The sequence below is a fragment of the Fulmarus glacialis genome, unplaced genomic scaffold, assembly GCF_000690835.1.
Source record: "Fulmarus glacialis isolate BGI_N327 unplaced genomic scaffold, ASM69083v1 scaffold1960, whole genome shotgun sequence".
Taxonomy (NCBI): Eukaryota; Metazoa; Chordata; class Aves; order Procellariiformes; family Procellariidae; genus Fulmarus; species Fulmarus glacialis.
Window position 1 is genome coordinate 88,113 of NW_009188163.1, and position 6,000 is coordinate 94,112.

Genomic DNA, 6,000 nt, shown 5'->3' on the forward strand with positions numbered 1-6,000 from the left:
ACCTCACATTACATCACTTGAAGCATGGGAGCGTTTGTGCTTTGTTAAATGCTGAAAAAAGCACTCAGTTTAACATGTGGTAGTTTTAATTTTGCTTCTGTAGATGAGCTGAGCTGAGTTATTGGAGTGCCTGGCTGTTATGCCTGAATGGATGAAACTTTGTTTTTTTTCTTTTTCTGTTCTGTATTTTCCTCCTCTCGGAGGTGTTAAACTTGAACTAATACTGTATTGAGGTCAGCAGGCCTACTGGGTACCTGGAATATTGACATATTCCTACCACCTCTGTTTCATTTGGCACGCTTACACTCTGTGTGACTTTTTTTGGTTTTTGCTTTGTTTTTCAATGCTGCACTGGATTGTGGAAGGGAAAATGCTTTACTCTGTGTTGCTGCCACTGAAACACACTTTGTCAGTGCCCCCAAAGAAAACAGTTTTCACAACTCATGAGGTAAATAAACATGGCAGTGACTTCCTAGAAGTCAAAGTTGTGGAACAGATTGACAGATAAGAATGTTATAAAAGAACATGTAGCAAAAACAGTATTGGGAAAAGGTGTGTCCTTGAAACCTCAGCAGAGAACCACAAAAAACATTTAGCAACAGAACGGTACAAGCTGGAAAGAGCGACTTGGAATCCTCATGCTGAACTTCAGGTTTCGTGCATGTTGAGGACCATAGCCTTGTAAGCAGGGTGAGGATATTCCCCACCCATTTTCTGTTTTCTTTTTTCAGAGAAACTGTTTTACCTTTAGAGGTAAAAATACGGGCAACGCTTTATGCCACAGTGTTTTTAAACTGAAAAAACACCTCCTAATACCAAACATGTGACCCCCACTTTTTCAGAAAAGAAACAAAAGACCTCACACAACCTTTAGTTACAGCCAGGCGATCCTAATTTATATTGCAATTTTCTTCTCTGTTTCTCCCAAACTTCTGCTGAGTGCTTGTAGAAAGAATTGAAATATCCTGGAACTGGAACAGACTGGAGGGAGCTTGCTTCTAGAGCTGAGCTGAGACCTGTATTTTTTTGGAAGGGGGGCTAGAGAGGAGCGAAGGGGGGAGGGTTTAACATCCACTTTCTTTTCCTTGCACTTCTTGTGGCATCTAAATCAAGCTCCCCATTTGTTACCGTAATCACGTTACACGTAATTGCCGTGAATTGCCGTTTGTACCAGACTGTTACTAAATCATTAGCACTGATAATTTCTCGTATAAATGAAACTGTCTTTTAGTCTTTGTGAGGAGAGATAGGTGGGTGGGGTTTGTTTTTGTTTTTTTTCCTGAATGAAGTAGTTATTGCGGTAGTGCTATGGACACTAAGGATATTTTTTGAGAAAGAAAAAACACATCGGTCAGTTACTGCATGTGTTTGAAGACTTCTATTTATTCTATGAACTTAAAATGTTTTAGTAAAATGTCATCAGCTCTCTTTGCTGTTGTATGTGTGCACTTATTGCAAGTAAATTTAAGTATCTTTTTATTTGAATGTATCTTAAAACAGTAGATAGAATAACAGTTGATTCTGAAGAAAATCATAGACTTAATGGACCATTTTATATACCCAGAGGAAGAAAGCAATACCATATGAGAACTTAAAGTGTAGAAGTTAATCATACAATCGGGAAGTATTATTTAGCCTTTAAATAAGCAGTAGGAGCTGTCCACCCACCAGAGAAAGCAATTGTAACACATCAGAAAGATGACATTTAAATTTTTCTTCACTAATATCAATAAAATAACAGAAAAGTTGCATTGTTGTGTATTATTCAACTTTTTTCCTGTTCCTTTAAGGTGATAAATATTCCACCTTGATCCCTTGCTTTCATCTCTCAGTCAAAGCAAAATAAGAGACCATCACCAGGTTTGGTTTTTAAATTCTTAAGACACAAAAGTGGTTGAAGAGTTTTGAGATTTTAAGATTGCTGGAACTGATGAAAGTTAGGTCAAAACAAAAAATACAGAAGTGAATGCAGTTTTTTATTTTCATTTGAGTTCCAAGAAAGCAGAATTGGATGTTGTGTGGTTTGTGCATTTTGAGCAGGAGAGGGGTGTGAACTCTCCTGCCTAATACGATGCAAAAACTGTAGTGACAAAATGTGTCAGTACAGAGTAAGGAGGAAACATCCTGTGTTTTCCAAGAGACAGAAGTGAGGTCTCCTGTTGGCTAGTATCTTTGTTACTGAGGGAGGAAACAGCCCACTGATTAAATGCCAGGTAATGAGAAACTCAAAAAATTCTGCATACATGGTGAGAGCTAAGTAGTGATAAAAGAGCTCCCTGGAGAGGAGGGGGTAGTCTGCAAGTAAATCATAGAAACATTAGACAGCCTCGTGCGTTGAGGAGCGGGATGTCTGTGAGGTTGGGAGGGAAATAATACCATTTACATGACATTTGCTACAGAGAGGAAAACTGGAGAGCAGTAATGCCAAAATAAACTTTTGGAGGGCTTGCGTTAGTATGACGCAGTGCCATACGACAGCTGCGAGAAAGGCTGATGCCACGCTGCACTGGCACATGCAGGTACTGTGACAGTGAGTAAGAGACTCATCCTGCCTGTCTGCCCAGCGCCGAGCCTGGGGGAGGTTGGTGATCGGAAAGTTAATGGTTAACAGGAGGGATTCGGGGAGGACGAGCATGGTGCATCCAGCCCTCCACACCTGAGGACAGGTTGAATTAAACAAGTGCCACTCCAGGGAAGGGGGGGAGCTGAGGCTGGCCCATAGGGTGCCTGTGGCTTTAGGATGAGTAGGATTTGGGATTCGGTTAATTCATGGGGGGGGTGTACATGTGAAATGGGAAGGAAATCTGGAAACCATCACAGATATGTGCAGAAGGGAGAGCAAGGAGGGAAGCCCTGATGAGGACTTGTTGTGGGACTTATTAATGGAAGTTGATGCTTAAGGTTTAAAAAGAGAAAAGTTCTACCTGGAGAAAACTGCATTCTGTTAGGGATAAATACCATATCGGGATATTGTTTGGTCCATCTGGATCTGGTCTGTCCCGCCCTCCTTTAAAAAGCAAATATTCACAGAGATGTGAGCCTAGAATGACTCCCACTTAAATTGGAGAGTTTTGTCATCATAGGGTCTACCTGCATGTATCTTATTGCAAGACTGTAGTATTAAGACATGAGCATTTTGAGGAAGATATTTTCTCCTATTATAGCTAAAAAATAAGATTTTAAATAGTAATTCAGACTAGTTAAGTCCCCTATTTACAGGCTTATATGTTTTATCTGGTTATCGCAATGGACAAAGTCAAGTGCTGGTGGCCTCATGCGGCACCTTCCTGGGCCTTTGGGAGTAAGGACCCAGCCCCGCAAGTCCAGTTCCTGCATCCCTTCAGCTGTCCCCTTGGTCAGAAGCTTCAACCCCTGAGCTCATTGACAGTGCAACCAAGGGACAAGTGACAGTGACGTATGAGCCAGGAAAGGCAAAAGAAATGAACGTGCAGCAGAAAATGGGAAGGTAAAATTATTTGATTGCACCCAGGAAGGTTTGTAAGGCAGTTGTATGAGTGATGAAAATTAAGCATAACGCAGTTCCCTGCATGGTTCTACACCAGCCCGGCTGCTGCTGTGCCGGGTAGCCCTGCAGAAACCCACCTCCCGGGGTCCCACCTGCTTCTAGAGGGAGCTGTTGGTTGTATAGATGCTTTCAAATGATCTTTCACAGCTTACATAAACTAATCGTAAACCCTCACAAACTGCAAAACAAATGTTTGCTGGTTCTGCGTACCTTATGCCAGGTAGCCTGCTGTCCTCCGTTTTATAAGCTCTGTGTGTGGTGGGATTTCTCCTGTCCTGGCAGTTCTTGCTGTACCTGCAGTAGCCGCTGGCTTCTCTCTGCTTCTCGGAGCAGGGCACCCCAGTGCTCCCCGGCACTCTCCATGGCTCACTCGGAATGACTGCCCTCAGAAACCGCTCGCCCACACAGGGTGGGAGCTGTTCTGCCGCAGGAGCTGCTGCGGTGCCTGCGGTGCAGCGAAGGGCTGCGTTCTTCTCCGAGAAACGAAGCTACGTGCTCGAGTGAAATATGCCGTTGGCCCCCAGCCTGGGTAGCCAAGGATCAGCGCTAATGTTCGACACCATATGAGCTTCTAGCCCGTGTTTCTGTGCTGTTACATGGCTCTGACCCAGGAGGCCGAAAAATCCCCCCGTGACACTGCCAGCGTTGCAGTTTTGCAGCACTCTGCTCACTGCTTGCTCTCTTCTCTCCCCGCAGCACCAGCCCTGTCTGCATGCAACCCTGAGCCTGGGTTTGCCTCTGTGCCCGCTCCTCGTCATGTAAGAGGGCTGGCTGTCGTTTGCACAGCCCTCTCAGCTGCTGTCGCTTCTTGCTGAGCTGCACTGGGCGCTGTGGCAGTGGTGACACTCAGGGCCCTGGGTGAGTTTTGTGTAACACAGGAAGCATCTTTTTTGAGTGTTCCCTTTTTACATCTTTTCTCCTTCCCAAATTAATAGCTTTTTTTTTCCCCTAACTCATCCTTGCTGGTGTGCATGAATGCTCCTGCAGTGATCTAAATAGTTAGCTTTGGAAAGAACAAATACGTGGGGTTTGTTGTACATGCTGTATTGTTATTTTCTAACTTTTTAAAAAGTATCCAGAAGGATGCGTGTAATGCTGGGTTTGTTCACTTCTTTGTTTGGAGATACACATCTTCTGTGCCAGCCAAGTGAACGGCGATGGTGTTTAATAAGCGAGTGCATGTGGTTATACTGACTTTCAGGCAATTGTATGTCTGAAGGTGAATTATAAACCCAGCTTTCCCAAAAGCCTGGAACTGTAGCGAAACTTGGTTTTTATACAACCATGACAATCCAGAGGCTTAGTACTCACTGAAGGCCCTGCAGAAGAACTGGGCTTCAAGTCTGTGTTCCTGGGAAAGGCAAACTGATCAAATACCCACACTGACAAAGAAGGCCACAGGGAAACCAAAGAGGGAGTAGGTGCAGCCCACCAAGGTGAAGGGAAATCAAAGCTGAGGCAGGCCAAACTCCTCAAGGTACAAAAGGAGCAACTGGAGATTGTGCAAGCGTAGGAGGTCTACCAGAGTGCAGGACTGTTCTTCTCTGTAAGGTGCTTCACCCTAGTGATTTCAGTGGATTTTGGAGGAAACACCCAGTTTCTACTTCTGGAAACAATGCTGGTATTTGGAAAAGTGTCTTAGTTTTTCCTTCAGTACAGTAAATTATGCCTCAGGGTAACAGACTGCATGAGCCGTCTGGAAACTCAGCCCGATGTATTTAATGCACTTGGACAATTTCAAAGCAGAACAGAACTAAACCTCAGAAGGCCAAATGGCTAATGAATTGGTGCCTCTGCTCTGAAATGGTCCTTCATTCTTGCAATATCCAAGTATCTCAGAAACTTTACCGGATGCATCTTCACTATACCACAGCAAGGAACGTGGTCATCCACCTCTGAAAGCTGGGTTGCAGGTGAGAGGAGGGTGAGGTGCTGAGAACTGTGTATCTAAGACTGGGCTGTGGACACACAGGATGTTCTTTGGAGAGCCAAGACTGGTATTTCAGCCTTTTGAGACTCTTCCCTCCTTCCTTTTGCATGTCTCCAAAGCACTGGATGGCCCCACAACGTAACGCTGTAGTGCACAGACGTTTAACAGTTGCTCCCAACTTCCTGAACACATTTGTTGGCAGCTCCCCCCATCGAATTGAAAAGTCCAGCAATGTCGGCGAGGGGTGTCCTGCCTTCCTCTGGTACAGACAGGATCTGCTGCCTGTAGCCTGTATTGATGTTGAAGAATTAGCGTTGTTCAGCTGTGCTACGGCATCTCGCTGGGTGCCATTCAGACCTGCTTTAATTCAGTTAACAAGCCAACTGAGACCACAGAATAGCAAGAAAAATAATAAAAGGCCTGAAAGTTATTGGTGTTTAGCAATGTCCTTAGCTGTAACGTAGGCAGTGGGCTTTCATGTGAGAATGGCACATACTCAAGAAGCCGATAATGTTTGTATTTAAAAGATTATAGCGATTTTTGT